General features: G+C 34.2%; 1 protein-coding gene across 3 annotated transcripts in view; it reads right to left on the bottom strand.

Annotated features, from left to right (window-relative positions):
- Positions 1–17457, bottom strand: part of DCC (DCC netrin 1 receptor) — a 1370610-nt gene that overhangs the window by 406751 nt on the left and 946402 nt on the right. The window lies entirely within an intron of this gene.

The following is a 17457-nucleotide window of genomic DNA, read 5'->3' as shown; positions in this document are numbered from 1 at the left end:
GGGGAGCATTGATCAGCAAAAACACAGCATAAGGGACTCTGGACCTAGATGATGAGTAAAAGAAGAGATGTAATAAGGATACAGGGGGAAAAAAAAGATTCAGAGATATAAGATGGTGCCAAAGACAAACTTTCTGTACCTGGAAATTTGCCCACATACCCGCTGATGATCTTGTGCTACTTTTTGAGGCAGCCAATGCCTAAGATTCACAAAATATGCAAATATTCGAAGTCCATAACCAAGAGTTAGTTATATTGAGTCTCCATAAGAAAACATCAGAATAAATGTTATGTGGGAAAAAATAATCCAACAAAGAGAAATTATTTTATAGTAAATTTCTGTATCTTTAATACATATTGTTTTATGAATCATGTTGGGAAAGAAAAATCAAAGTTAAAGGGAAAACCGTGGGAAAGATTAAAGGAAAGAAACAGAAAAAGAAGTGAACATAGCATGTGTTGATTTACATTTAGCCTCCTTAATTTTTTATCTGAATGCCAAATGGATTTTCTGTCCAAAATCTATTGGGATTACTTTGGATCACTGAAGCACTGACAAGAACCAGGCCTTTCATAGTTGATCATCACACATTCTTGCTCTTATTGTGTACAATGTATTCCTGGTTCTACTTGTTTCACTCAACATCAGTTCATGTAAATCTTTTGAAGACCTTCTAAAATCAAGTTTTACAACATTTTTATAGAACAATATTATTACATTATTTTCATATACCACAACTTGTTCAGCCATTCCCCAACTAATGGGCATCTACTCATTTTCCAACTTTTTGCTACCACAAAAGGACTGCCACAAACATTTTTGCCCATGTGGGTTCTTTTCCTTCCTTTATGATTTCCTTGGGAGACAGACTAGTAGTGTCACTTTTGGGTCAAAGAGTATGCAGTTTTTTTAGCGCTTTGGGCATAGTTCCAGATTATTCTCCAGAATGGTTGGATCATTTCACAACTGTAGCAACAATTCATCAGTGTCCCAGTTTTCCCACATCCTCTCCAACATTTATCATTATCTTTTCCTGTCATGTTAATCAATCTGAGACGTGTGAGGTGGTATCTCAGAGTTGTTTAAATTTGCATTTCTCTAATTAATCATAATTTAGAGCATTTTTTCATGTGACTACAGATGGTTTTAATATCATCATCTGAAAATTGTCTGTTCATATCCTTTGAACATTTATCAATTAGGAAATGACTTGTATTCTTATAAATTTCACACACTTCTTTATATATTTTAGAAATGAGACCTTTATCAGAAACACTAACTATAAAGATTTTTTCCCCAGCTTTGAACTTCCCTTTTAATCTTGTTTCTGTTGATTTTGTTTGTTCCAAAAAATTGTTTTTTAATTTAACATAATAAAATGTGTCCATTTTGCCTTTCATAATGCTCTCTAGTTCTTTGGTCATAAATTCCTCCCTTCTCCAAAGATCTGATAGGCAGATGATCTTGAAGAGATAAATTATGTGCTATAACAGCTTCTCTGGGAAATACTGATGTAAGCATATGTGTATTTCAAACACAAACCAGTTAATGTATGTTAACCTGATAAACTAATTCCCAATTATGAAACTCTCATATAAGGTTTAAAGTATCTAGAGCTAAAGGGCTGGCCACTTTACCTCTAACCCAACACCCTTTCCCAATTGCACACACACATACACATACACACACTCAATGAGGTAAGGATAAAATAATCTTCTTAGCATTTTAAATCCTTCACAGTCTGGACTTCTCCATGTTAACTGCACACCAATCATACACAAGCATTCTATTTTGTTGTTATTGTTGTTCAGTTGTTTCAATACTGTCTGGTTTTTGTAACTCCTATTGGAGTTTTCTTGGCAAAGATATTAGAGTGGTTTTCCACTTCCTTTGCTAGATCATTTTACAGATGAGGAAATTGAGGTAAATAGGGTTATGTGACTTGCCCAGGGTCACACAGCTATTACAGCCAAATTTGAGTTCTGGAAGATGAGTCTTTGTGACTTCAGATACAGTGTTCTAACCACTGAATCACTTAGCATACATTTTCTCCATTGAAACTGTACTAATTATTATTTCCAATAGTCCGTTATCAGAAACCATGTTATATATTTCTTGAGAAGTATAAGTTCCTTGAGAGTAGTGAGTATCTTACTTTTTATTTATTTATTTATTTATTTATTTACTTTTTTCCTGAGGCTGGGGCTAAGTGACTTGCCCACGGTCACACAGCTAGGAAGTGTTAAGTGTCTGGGATCAGATTTGAACTCGGGTCCTCCTGAATTCAGGGCTGGTGCTCTATCCACTGCGCCACCTAGCTGCCCCCTTACTTTTTATTTTGAATTTCCAGTATTTATCCTCACAGTATCTGGCACATAGTAGATCATATTAAATTAATATTTATTATTTGGCCTTCGCAATTACCTAATTAAACCTTCTCATCTGACAGATGAAGAAATAGAAACCCAGAGAGTTCCCTGACTTATGCAATGCTGCACAAAGTAAGGCGTCCTCTGATTCAAAGTCCAGTGTTATTTGCATGATGTCAAGATGCTTCTTAAAAACAAGAGCATTAGCCACTTGGCTAAGAGTATTTGGCATTCACTTCCTATTAAATTCCATTCTAATGATTTAGAATAATGATCTAATTGATAAAAAAATCAAAGTATGCAGTTTTGAAGAAATATTCCTATTGTGTCACAGAGACAACATCAAACATAATTTCTTTTCCCTGACTTTCTCTAGTCTTGCCCTAGTCTTACCTGTCTCTCTCACTTTGTTCCTTGTTAGAAATTCAGTATATTGGGAACACTTTTAAATTGGGAATCATAAGAAAGGGGTTCCTCTGTTACTTATTTATCTGCATGACTTTGGACTGGTCACTTAATCTTCTTAGATTGTAATTTGCTCATCTGGAAGATGATAGAGCTGTATTTGAAGATTTGAAGATTTGAATTCCTTCTCCTTGAAACTGTTTCTATTTAATTCTAGTAGCTTTCAATTTATACTAAGGTGATACCACTACAGAACATCTTGAGAAATTGATGCACATATCGAGAAGGTTAGAATTTCACAAAAAAAAAAAAAAAAAAAAATTGCAGAAAGGAGAATTGAGGAAGAAAGAACCACAAACCAACACAATTGAAAGAAACATGTCACTAAAATAATTTTCAGTGAGTTATGGGTCTGTCAAAAGCTTTTTTTTGGTATCTACTATTAGATTCCTTTTGTTTGTTAAGTTAAACAAAAAGGATCCACAATCCATAAAGCTAGTGAATGGGTTCTGATAAGAGGGAATAGTATCAATTTTAAGGAAGGGAAGAGAGAGTTCCTTCTTCTACTTTAACTCAATATCTGATGTCTCTATTTGTCTCTAAGTTGTTTTTTGCAATTGATTCTTTTTGGATTTATTTCAAGCTCCACTGGAGAAGCAGTCTCTGGTCCATGGTGACATGCCCCTGTGCATTGTGGGATGGGTTCTTTGAGTATCTCTCATTGTTCTTTGTAGATCAGCTTAGAGGAATTAGCCCTGAAGCATTTTTTGTTCTCTAGGTTATTGGAAAGAAATCATCCCGCAAATAAAGACAATTCATGTTTCCCACCAGAGAGCAATAAGCTTGCATTCTAACTTTCTCTGGTCCCAGCTGTAGTTATGCTCTACTCCATAATATTCCTATTTAAACAATAATTAAGAATTTTCATTGTTTCTTTCCCTTGTAATTTCACTTTTTATTCAGCATCATTCTATAACCCAACAGATAGAATACTTCTTTCCTAAGAAAGGGCTGCATTTTAGCTACAATGGATTTCACCATTTTGTCCAATTACTGGGTTTGGGGTGTTCTACCTGTCATTGTATGCTTGCCTTTTCCTGGGAAAGCAGCAGGAACTGGAGATCTCTGACTCTTACTAATGTTCTTTTCTATGATTCTGAAGACATAATTAGCCTTCAGTTCCTGAGAGCTCAGATTAATGGCCTGAAGCAATAGATACCTTGTCCTGCAAATCATGCTCTTTCACTCCTTTTCTTCCTGATTTTTATTTGATGGTGTGGATTGAGCACACTGAGGAGAGATACACAAATATTTCCCTTATGTGGCAGAGATTTCACACACCATCGTCTCATCTATCACAAAGTTTAAAGAAATGAACATATTTTCTATTCAATATACCCATTCTCTAATACAGCATGCACACACACACACACACACACACACACACACACATTTCAATACCGATAGCAGGGACTGTATCACAATTTATCTTTCTGTGGTCTCAAAGAGAACCCAAAAATGATATATATCTATAATGTAATTTACTCCTTCAGAAATTTGTTTTCTATTCTATAGTAGGTGGGGGGAGTAAACTCTCAAACGTCTTTAGGAAAGACCAATTTTTGTCATAGAACAGCTAGATTCATTATAGTCCATGGAGCACTAGGTCTGGGGTCAAGAAGACTTCATTTCAAATCTGGTCTCAAATACTTACTAGCTGTGTAAACCTGGGAAAGATATTTAACTGCTGTTTGCCTCAGTTTTCTGACCTGTAAAATAGGGACAATAATAGTACCTATCTCACAGGTTTGCTCTAAGAATCAAGCAAGAAAATAAATGTAAAGTACTTAGCACAATATCTCCACCTATTAAATACTATTTAACTGTTAGTTATTATCATCATTGGGGACAACTATGTAGCATTGTAGAGAAGGTGCCAGGTATGGAGTCAGGCAGACTCATTTCCCTGAGTTCAAATCTGGTCTCAGACACTTATTAGCCATGTGACTCTGGACAAGTCACTTAATCCTGTTTACTTCAATCTCATCATCTTATAATATGATCTGGAGATGGAAATGGCAAACCACTCCAGGATCCTGTCACAATAACTCCCCAAAATGGCACCACAAAGAGTCAGACATGAATGAAAAATGACTGAACAGATCATTTTCATCATCACCATCATCATTAAGCAAGTACTCCTATTTTTGCCTGATAGAAATAAGATCAGTATAATGAAGATACCATGGCTTTGAAACGTTTTTTCCCAAATTCACAGAATGTTATGTCTATAAAGAATTTTAGTGAATATCAATCTCAATCTTCTCATTTAATGGACTTCAAACCTAATTTTCTCATTTAATCGAAGAAAAAACTATACCCCCTACAGGTGGACTGATTTGCCTGAGATCACACAGCTAATTAATGCTAGAGCTGAGATTAGGAAATGGGTTACCTGATTTCTAATTTAGTGGGTTTTTTTTTTCATTATGTAAATTTGCTTTGATAAGACTTGCTTTATAAAATGGTATAGAATGAAATTGGAAATGATATATCACAGGTTGGTATCCTTGTCTCAATGCCTCGAATTAATGACATAGAATGAAAAATAAATATAATTGTCCTCATCTCCCTTGGTATTCAAAGATTCAGATTCTCATATTGTTATAAGGAAGTCTTCAGTTTAGGTGTTAAGTAAGAAATAGCTTCACCACAGAACTTTTGCAGCAGTTTTCAATAAACATTTTTTGAAAAAAATGAACATATATAATATTGCATAAATACCAAGGGGTTATAATGTAATTACAACTGTTCCTTGGAACCTCTAAGGTAACAAATGCTATCATAAAACCTCAAACATCTAATTAGTTGCTTTGAGGTGGGGAAAAAAAAAAAAAGCAGAAGCTAATATTTCTTGTTGTGAAGAGAATGATATTATTTTTTTAAAAGCCATGATTTTGGCATCCAGTTAAAAAATTCTACTCACTATTATTTCTTCCTCCAAAAGTGACAATAGGACTATAACTATAACTATGATAGAGTACCATAAAGATAAAATAGAAAGTTTATTGGTTCAGGGTTGAAAAATTCACCACATATTTGTGATATATATATATATATATATATATATATATATATATATATATATATATATATATATATAAACATTGTTGTAGTCTCTTTTTAGAAAAGAAATGGAAATAGGAATTTTCTTTTCTAGTGTTCAATGAATCAGTGCTCATATCTCACTAGAAAATTTAAAAACATGGATGCTTTATAGTCCTAGAATTTGAATACTATAATGATTGGCCACTTCCTTCTCCAGTGGATTAAGGCAAACAGGATCAACTTAACTTGTTCAGGTTCATCATATAATTAGTAAGTGCCTGGGATCAAATCAGGTATTGCTGACTTCAGACCAAGTGCTATATACATTGAATCATGTAGGTAACTGAAAAGCAAATGGAGATTAAGTGATTTAAATCTGTACTTTAATTTTATTCTGTTATTTCATTTGGGAATGTAATTATAGGATGATTTATACTATATCTATCTATCTATATATATGTATATATGTATATATATACATATATCTATATATATATAGTACAGTTAGGTCCTATAGGGTGTGAATAATGAATTTTTGAAGTGGTTGCAAGCATTTGAATCCATGCTATTTAAAATCATAATTGTATAAAATATGGTCATTGGTTCCAGCCAAATGAAAATATGTTTTCAATATGTTTTAAGTCCTTTGGACACTTATAAAGCCTTTCACAAACATAAGATATTATGTCATTTGCTATTCCTGATAAGCTTGCTATATAATAACAACAACAAAAGTTCACATGTATCACATGGTATAAAATACTGTCCTCAAAATAATTTGGGGCCAGTGCAATTATCTCCATTTTTTAAGATGGGGAAAATTAAGATTAACTTGGGAAAGAGATTAGTCCAGGAGCAGAAAGCAAAGCCAGAAGCACATTCCAGGCCTCTTACCAATATACTATATTCTCTCCAGATTTAATGATGAACAATTGGCTAACCTTTAAATGATAAAGATGGAAATATATAATGGTAAATATTTAAGTAGTCCCCTAAGGTTTGCAAAGCATTTTTTTTCCCAAATAAATGTATGAGTTGGTTGGATAATCCATTTTACAGAGGAGGAAGTGGAGGTTCTGAAATGAAATGATTGACCTATGCCAACTGACTCTAAGCCAGGATTCTATTCACCATACCCTAATGCCACCAACACACACACACACACACACACACACACACACACACACACACACACACACACACACACACTTCCAAATTGTCAATATTAAAGTCAGAGTCAAGCTCTACCAGTTTATCTCAAAATGAATTCTCTTCTCTTCTGTCTTCTTTTTCTTATTTCTCTTTTCACACCTTAATTCTCTTCCTTTCCAATTCCAAGAAAGAACGTCTAGTCTCAGAATTAGACCAATCACATATTTCATATTTTTAAAAGTTTCCACTTATCTCCTTTGAATCTTAGTTTTTTCATCTTTAAAAGGAGTAACTTCATCTAGATTACTCCTAAGAACTCTTCAGTTCTAAATCTATGATTATATGGCTTGCCTCTCACAGTTTAGTTCCAAAATGCTTCTCCTCCTTTTAGGACTGACATTGGGAGATAGGGCTGGTAGTTTCTCTAGCCACCTAACACAGCCAGGGGCAGCCTGAAGCCCTCTTTAACTCACTTCCTACACAGCTAGAATAGAATCAGCTTCAAGGATTCTTCTTCTGTTGATATCCACATGCCCCACAACTGTATTTTATGTGCTTTGTTCATGAAATTAATTCTAATATTAGGAGCTAATTTATCCCACATCTTCCAATATTTTCTCAGAAGTATTCAACACTTGTTCCTTATATATTCAATCTTTTTTCTATTTTGCTCATTTGAAAACAGCTTCATATTGTATTCCAAAGATAAGGGCTGAAACACCCTAGATCACTAGAATAAAAGGAACTTTTGGAGTCGGGGAATATAGCTGGTAATTATGGGCCACTGCTTGGATATTGAATCTTCACCCAATAATTTGCTTTCCCTTGCTTCATCTCACCAATCATACATTCTTAATGTGATACTTGTAAAATAAACTCGCAAAAAGGACAGTAACAATCAAGTTAGCCTTCATTTGTGGCAAAATTGCCCTGGAGGATATAATTACCTGAACAGGTTTTTGTTTGTTTGTTTGTTTTTCTTTTTTGCTGGGGGATGAAGATGTGAATCTGTTTTTCCTTGTATTACATAAGGGAAAGTACATCTTCCATGGGGATTTGTTTTTTGGGGTTTTTGTTTGTTTGTTTGTTTGTTTTGTATTGTATATTAGACACAGAAGATACTAAGAGTCAAGCAATATTTACTTTGATGTACTGTGTGGACCTAGGACTTTCAATCACCCCAACCATGTACTCAGGGAGGGGATGCCAAGAATGATGGTTTAATCCTTCACTATACCTTCTCTGTTCTTTTAGGTATACACATCTATCTAGGATCTCTTTTAGAGAACCAAAGAAACTCAAGATAGAATCTTAAAAAATTATTGAAACTGGTGTTGTAGGCACCTTGTATCACTATTACTTCTGTGACTTTGTGCAAAACACTCCCATTTTCATACCTTAGTCAACAGCCAGAGGAATCTTCTACACTTAAAACTTAATCACAGTCAGATCTAGTGGAATCTGCTATTGAAATTCTCCCTTCTTGATGCAGCATAGTTATATAGTCATCTTTCTCACCCTGAGCCCTTCTTGTTCCAAACTCTTTGGTCTAACAAAAATAAGTTTATCTGGTTTGTCTTTTAGAATATTGTTATTTGTGTTTTGATCCCATTGTATTACTCCACCAACTAAGCATCAATCAGCAGAATCTTTGTCTGAAAAACTACTCATAAATCCAAATCCTGATTGGCTTTGGACTTCTACAGGTTTACTGAAAGTCTGGGCCACCATGCTGCATGTTGCCCTGGGATAAGATGAGACTTAGGTAGACAAAATGATTTCCTGTCTCTGATTTATTCACTGTCCATCTGTTCATACCCTCCAACACTGTGCTTAACTGTGTCAACAAACCATTTGGTCCTGTCCTACTGCTGCTATGTATGATTTATCTGAAGTTCATTCCAAATTTGTATGACACATTGTTTGTCTGATAATCATCAAGGTCTCTTCTAGATCTGTCTGTGAGTTTGAATTACTAGATAAATATACACAGAAACATATAGTGACCCCCCCAAAAAAAAAGAAACAAAACACATACAATTTGATATCTGTGAAATAACAACCTGCACTGAGTAAATGTTTTGTATGTTTCAGGTTGTAGATCTTATTTTCTTTTCTGACCTAGAAAATGATAGCACTCTAGCAAGTTTAATAAAAAATCTTAACACTTGTATTACTGATATCCTTAACTGACTGATAGAGCATTATTACTACTCTCAAACTTATAGAACTTTAGGAAATTCTCAAAGAAGTTTTCTGCTTATTTGAGGGGAATATTAAATGCACTAGATTTTTTTTTGGTTTTATTGTTGTTTCTATTAAAGATATTGGATAAAGAGTTCTATAAATGTATTAAGTCGGTATAACTAAAGGCTTAAAGAAATAATGATTTCCATTTAAAGTTAGGGAATTTAGAAAACCTTCATGACATCTCAACAAATTTGATAATACCATTTAATTTAGTGTCATTAAAAAAGAAAGTGAAGGCTGATGTTGCTTATAGTGATATGTTGACCCAGCATAATGATGTATTTTATAATACTGATCAAAGGAATATTAAATAAAAATAACCAAAATTGGGCCCCTCTATCATAATAGCAACTAATACTAGGTACTTGGTTCATGAATACACACACACACACATCAAGGACTAAGAAAGACAGAGGACAGAAAGCAAAACAGAGACAGAGATATCCACAAAATGGCAATGTGGGCAATTTCTTCTTTTCTCTGATCCTTCCCAATCTCATGCCTTGGGTTTTATTCCATCTTCTACTCCTGCCTGGGAGAAAAATAAGATTAAATTCTTTCACATTAATTTACTAGGGATTTATTGTGTAACTAGAGGTATGGAGAGAGACAGAGACAGAGAGAGAGAGAAAGAAAAATAGAGAGAGAGAGAGGGAAAGAGAGGGAAAGAGAGAAAGAGAGAGGGAGAGAGAGAGAGATTGAGGGAGAGAGAGACAGAGAGAGAGAGAGAGAGAGAGAGAGAGAGAGAGAGAGAGAGAGAGAGAGAGAGACAGAGACAGAGACAGAAAAAGAGAGAGAGATGGAAAGAGAGGGAAAGAGAGAAAGAGAGAGAGAGAGACAGACAGACAGAGACAGAGAGACAGAGACAGAAAAAGAGAGAAAGAGGGAAAGAGAGGGAAAGAGAGAGAGAGAGAGAGAGAGAGAGAGAGAGAGAGAGAGAGAGAGAGAGAGAGATTGAGAGAGAGAGAGAGGGGGGGAGGAAGAGACAGAGACAGAGACAGAGAGAGAGAGACAGACAGAGAGAGAGAGAGAGAGAGAGAGAGAGAGAGAGAGACAGAGAGAGAGAGATAGGCACACATAGACACACAGGAACAGGAACAGATACACATAGAGAGAGACAGAAAGACAGAGAAAGAGACAAACAGAGATAGAAAGACAAAGAGATACCGAGAGAGGCAAAGAGACAAAAGCAAAAAGAATGAGTTACTAATAGTAATTTCAGAAATTGGTAGAAAAGGCAATAGTTGAAAAATATTGAAAAGTACATAGTAGAAAAGGAAAGTAATAAGTCCTTTCTTAGATTAGTCCCTCAGATTAAATTAGGTAAAATATTACTTGTTCAAGAAACAAATGAGACAAAAACCTAATTACAAAGCTAAAAGTTGAATGCTAATCTAAGTGATTTGCTAATTTTTATCTTTAGGAATAAACAGTGATACTCTGAATAAACTGATGAGAGACAAAGAGGGGTGGGAAGAGAAAAATGTAAAGAAGGGAAAGGAAAGGAGAAATAAAATAATTAAATATCATTTACTGTACAGAACTGTACAGAAATTACAAAGGAGGCACTAAGCTATATTGGTAAGAAGGATCAAAGAAGGGATAAGACTATCTTAGAATCGATGGGGGCTGTGGCCTCTTTGAGATTCCTTGTCTGATCTCCAACTTCCTTTGGGACTGATCTTTGATTACAAGATCTGGTCAAGCCACTTTGGGCTGTACCCAGCCCCCACAGGATCTAAGCTGGCTTGGATTTTCTCAACCCCCCACTATCTGCTCAGGTTTCCCCAAAACAGTTTCTTCCTTATCTGAAAAGCCCGCCAAGAATTTGCCCACTTCCCCAGGCTCCTTGAAGCAGATAAAAGAGCCAAGGAAAAGATAATGATGAATGTTGGAGGGGATGTGGGAAAACTGGGATGCTGATGCATTGTGGAGTTGTGAAATGATCCAAACATTCTGGAGAACAATATGGAGCTATGCCCAAAGGGCTGTTAAACTGTGCATACCCTTTGACCCAGCAGGGACACTATTGGTCTTCATCCCAAAGAAATCATACAGGAGGGAAAAGGTCCCACATGTGCAAAAATGTTTGTAGCAGCTCTTTTTGTGGTAGCAAAGAACAGGAAAATGAGTAGATCCCCATCAATTGGGGAATGGCTGAATAAGTTGTGGTATATGAAGATAATATAATGCTATCATTCTATAAAAATGAGAAAAAGCTGATTTTTGAAAGTCTTATAAAATTTACATGAATTGAAGCTGAGCAAAACAAGTGGCACCAGAAATACAATGTATACAATAAAAGTAAGAATGAGTGATGATCAATTGTAAAAGACTTGGTTATTCTTAGCCATTCAGTGATTCAGAGCAATCTCAATAGACTTTGGACAGAAAATTCCATCTGCCTCCAGAAAAAGAACTAAGGAGACTAAATGTAAATCACCACATGCTATGTTCACTTCTTTTTTCTTTTTTTTAATCTTTCCCATGATTTTTCTCTTTTGCTCTGATTTATCTCTCCCAACATGATTCATAAAGCAATGTGTATTAAAAATAAATAAAATAAAAACTAAAATAAAATAGATATGGACATAGTTAACCATATTGTGTAAACAAATGATAATATGATATTAGTCATATTAATTGAAGATGATAGTTCTACTAAATTCTATACTGGTGAGACAATATCTAGAACATTATTTACAGATGTGCCATAGGTCCAGAATAGTGTGATCAGAGGTTTTGATATCCACTTGAAGAATCCAGGATTATATCAACAGGAAAAAGAGAGAGACAGAAAGAAAGTGAGAGTGAGAGCGTGTGTGTGTGTGTGTGTGTGTGTGTGTGTGTGAGAGAGAGAGAGAGAGAGAGAGAGAGAGAGAGAGAGAGAGAGAGAGAGAGAGAGAGAGAGAGAGAGAGAGAGAGAGAGAGAGAGAGAGAGAGAGAGAGAGAGAGAGAGAGAGAGAGAAGAGAGAGAGAGAGAGATGGATAGCAATAAATCTCTCTTCAAGTCCTTAAAAGGTTATTGTATGGGAAAAGAATGAGACTTGTTCTCCCTAGTTTGGAGGGGAAACAGTAGGAATGAGGGGAAAAAAATTCAGAGGAGCAGATTTTGGCTTGATGAAAGGGCAATCATCCTAACAATTAAGAGATACCCAGAAGTGGAATGCTTCAGGAGTTAAGGGGCGATCCTTTCTTTGAAGTCTTTAAATGAAAGCTGAATAATCATTAATAGAGGATAATGTAGAAAACTTTATTTATCAAATACTTATTGTACTAGATAGTTATTGAGGTCTCTTCTAATGTATGATTGTATTATTTCCATGAGCCTTATTCCACAGAGTAAGGTTATAAGAAACATACAAAGTCCCAACAGAATCACATTTTAAACAGACTATTCCTAGATAAGAGGGAATTAATGTAGTTGTGAATAGTTATTAATTGGGAATGAGAGCTCTGGTTTTCACCTGCACCACTAATTCATGATGTGACATTTATCATGTCATTTCTCTGTCCAGGAACTTAATTCACTTATTTGTAAAATAGGGGGTTATCAGAGAACATTGTAGTCAATAACAGCCACATTGTGCAGATGTTCAACTATTAAAAGTCTTTGCTCTTCTCAGCAATACACTGATCTAAAACAATTCCAAAAGATTCATGATAGAAAATATGATAAAGAACTATGGAGTCCAAATGTAGATCAAATCATGCTATTTTCACTTTTTTTTTTCCTTCTAATGGTTTTTCCTTTTTGTTCTGATTCTTTTTTCATATCATGGCTAATGTTGAAATGTGTTTAATATGACTGTACAAGAATAACCTATCAGATCAATTGCTGTCTTGAGGAGAAGGGAGGGAAGAGAAGGAAAGAAAAAAATGGAAATCAAAATATTATAAAGGTAATTTTGAAAACTAATAGGTAAAATACAGGAGATTACATTTGAAAACAAAAAGAAAAAAGAAAAAAACATAAAAAGCCCCAAAGTATGTAGAGAGACAGAACTCTGGAGAAGCATACTTGAAATAAGGTATTAACTCAGAGGAATTGATAAGACAATGGTTATCTAGTTTAGCATGGTGATGGATAATTCTCTAGTTCAGTACATGTACTTAGTACTTAATATAGTTCTACAAGATTCACACCTATTCTACAAGATTGACACCTACAATGATTTAATTATAATAGGGTATATAAGAGCCAACAAGGACTGAAGAGAGACATTCACTCCATCTACCACCACAGTGGTGGCTGGCCTGTCCTTCATTTCTCCTCCAGAAAGCTAGTCCAGGCCTCAGGCAAGAAGACAGACTGTGAAGGAGACAATATAGAATTTGGATTTTATCTCTGGCTATTCTCATGGTGATGATTCTGATGAAATGAAGGCTGGTCCAAAGACTTCCAGAAAGCTAAACCAGAATCTTATAAAATTGAACTTCCCAATAATCTTAGGTTTTTGGGACACTGCATAAAAAAAAAAAAAAAAAAAAAAAAAAAAAAAAGTTTAATCCCTCAAAGAGGTTACAATCTAATTGAAATTCTAGATATAGGAGATAAATAACAAAGGAGAATGTTGACCAAGAATATATAGTCACTCATTTTTCAACAACAAGCTCTGAATGAGGGCTGATTTATATAATAGTGTAGGAGGAAGAAATGAGGTATGTATGCATAGATAACACACACATATATTCATATGTACATATGTATGTATTTATGTATTTAACTTCTCTACCACAATACTGTCTTAATGCTTTGTTGTGATACAGAGATGATATCCTAGTTTCTTAAAGGCCATGTGGGTATAAGGTTTGCATGGTGGAAAGGCTTTTAATAGGAATATGGTGATCAAATATATACCTTTCAACTTACTTATGTTCAGAGAGCTTCATAGCCAGAAAACTAGTCATTAAGTAATTGTTGTTTTTGATCATAGTGACTCACAAAATCTCTTTCCTTGAGCAACAAAAATGGTTGTATACATGTATACAATACAAATGTAATCATGGATGATTGAGATATTGGAGGATGAATAAGCCTAAACTATTTTAAAAGTAATCATGTAACAGATGATTAATGATGAAAGTATTGGTTTAAATGAAAGCCATGAGTTCAGATAAACTGGAGATACTTAATGTAGGTTGGAAAGTTTTCATAGAGGAAGGACTTAAGCTTAGATATTGTTAAGGTCAATCAGAAAATAGATGCTAGAATAATTTATTTTCCTAAAAAGTGGATTCTGAGCATTGAACTTATTATGTTAATTCTTTGAAAAAATTATGACCATAACTTTTGGTTAATGATGATATAGGAATATCCATCAATCTAGTCGCATAATCATGTTAAATAAATTGGTTAGATTAATAATTATTGATTCAAAAGTTTGGGAATGTATCTGTCATCATGAGTATTTACAAACAACTTCAATATATTTGAATAAAGTGTAGTCTTAGACTATAAATCAGGACATGTGGGTTCTTGACCTAACTCTACTTTCTTATTTTTATGGGGCCATAAGAGAATATAATACAAGATAAAGAACACTAAATCTTGAGTCAGAAAACCTGAATCCAAATCCTGCCTCTTATACTTACTTCCTGTGTGATCTTGGGCAAGTCATGTTATTTTCTGGGTCTTAATTTCCTCATCAGTAAAAATGAAGTTTATTTTTCTCTTTAGTTTTCAGTTTTATTAACTATAAACTCTGATGATTTGATAAAATCTCTAAAGTTTCTTGTGTCTCTATATTTTAAGCTTTAATTTATTGGAAACTGTCAAGTAGTTTCTTTTATAGAGAATCCCAAATGACCAATTTTGCTAAATACTCTTTTGAACCCATTAGACAGAAATATGGTGTGAAATATTTGCTTTGAAATTATAGATAATTTCCTTGTGATGTTGGGGAGTGGCTGAAACATAGTAGGCATTTATGAAATGCTTGTTGACTTAGTAGGTTGAGCTCTATGAGCTCTAATTTCCTTTTCATCTTTAAAATCCTTTTATTCTATGGATGTAGGGAAATGGTGAAGCCAGCTTGAAGCAGTTCATAAAAGCCAATTGTTGAATTTTCAGTGTGAGCATTTACACCTTGAAATATTGGCAAACATTACAATTCAGGAATTGATTTGTTGCTTTATAGTTGTCTAGACAAGAAAATGATGGAGATTATATATTATAAAATATAGATGAAACATAAAAGTATATGGGGTATATTTTTTTTTCTGGAGAGATAGTTGTTAATGTACTAGTACACTACTAAGTGTAACTCAATTTGGAATACAAAATATCTTATTGTGAATAGGTCCTAGAATGAATAGTGCCAACAGAGGTCCCTGCAGTTCCTGGCAACTATTAGTCATAGTACTACTGCAAGTTTCAGTTCGGATCTATGTGAAGAGGAGAAATATTAATATGAATTTAGGATTTTACTAATGCTACCATAATCCCAGTATGTATCTTAATATGATGCCTCTGAAGGTTCTTAAAAACCCACAGGAAGGCAAAATGCTCACAAATAGTCAGACTTCAACACAGAAGCTTCAACTTTTTCCCCCAGTTGGGCTATTAGCACTTCCATAGATGAAATAGTACCTATGACATCCCAACTAATCCATTTCTTTGCCTCTCTTTACACGTGACTGATGGTAGTAATGAATTAGTATTGGTTTAGTAGCTAGGTCCTTTCAGGATACTTTTCATCTCTGTTCTCTCTCTTCTTCCTTCTTTAAAGAAATAATCCTTTTCTCCTCTGTACCCTGGCAAAAGTAGGGAAATCTCACATGAGGTCACATTCTTTTTTGATTTATAGGACCTGAATGCTTGTCTTTGCCATAAAAGAAAAAGCTAGAGTTACTCATAAGCTCCTAAATCATAGGACTTCAAATGATGATAACTACATTATAAGTGGCTAAATAAACAAAGATTAGGAACCCATGAATCTAAGGTCAAAATATTTGCCCTGGTGCTATTCAGTAAAGAAATTATGGTTCCTAAAGCATCCATTAAAGCTACTACTATTTATTTTCAGGTGAGGGACTGGATTTTTCAGCATAAGGACTATCTCTGACAAATCTTTTTCCAACCTGCAGAATTTCATGGTCACTGTAAATGAAGTCATCTTTCCCCCTCCCATAGAATATAAGTTTTTTAAAGGCAGGTGCTATTTTTCATCTTTTCAGCACCTATCTCTGCACTTTTTACATTTAAGATGCTTGATAAATACTCATTGAATTGAGTTGAATAAATAGCAGTGAAAAGCAATGAAAGATGTGTTTGAAAGAATGGATACTGTAGACTAGAGATAAGACTGGAGAAATTTAAGAATTTGACCCTTTTATATCATATCTTACAGTAGGGCCTCATTATTTAGTTTGAAGTAAATTCCTAAAACATTGGACAAACTAGAGTTGAAAGTATAAATTTTTTTAAAGGCAAATATAAATTATTTTTGTATCATGTCTTCCTTTAGATAGTCTTCTCTATTTTAGTGAAAATAGAAAATGTGAGATTGAAATGAATTTTTAGGTGGGAGGAAGGCATCTTAACCCTAAATATCATCTATTTAGTAAAAGTTTAACAGTACAAATCAGCATTACTTTACCTATCTATTGTATTAGAAAATTACTCACAGAACCCAGAAAGGAATATCTTCTCTAGCTTCGTTCAGACAGTATATGGCAGAGGTGAATTCTGAACCCTGATGTTCCTAACTATAGTCCCCTCTCCATTAAACTCCGATTCTTATAATTCCTTAAATGTCAAGGTTAATAGTGATAATTATCTTAAGGGCAGTAACTGATGCTAGGTTGCTTTTCACAAAATGTAAGATATTTCCTGTGTTTTCCCTTAGTTTTATGTTAGGAATCAAAAAGGTAAAAAACGGTGAATCAATAAAAGAGGAAAAAGTGCATATTTTCTTCTGCTCATTTTTGAAGAAAATAGGATGCCAATCTGACACCATGTATATATGTATGCAGGTATATGCATATATGTATGTATATATGCATGTATTGTATTTATGTATGCATACATACCTATACTTTTCTAATTTTTTTTGTACAAATATGTGTTTAATTCTCACAACAATCTTTCATTTGAGAGAAAATGAAACAGAAACACAATCAGGCTAAATGATTTGCTCTGGGTCAAGTGGTCAAACCTAGACTATGCAAA

The sequence above is a fragment of the Sminthopsis crassicaudata genome, chromosome 1, assembly GCF_048593235.1.
Source record: "Sminthopsis crassicaudata isolate SCR6 chromosome 1, ASM4859323v1, whole genome shotgun sequence".
In the NCBI taxonomy this organism is placed as follows: domain Eukaryota; kingdom Metazoa; phylum Chordata; class Mammalia; order Dasyuromorphia; family Dasyuridae; genus Sminthopsis; species Sminthopsis crassicaudata.
The sequence above is the reverse complement of the archived record's forward strand: the minus strand, read 5'-3'. Positions and strand labels throughout refer to the sequence as shown.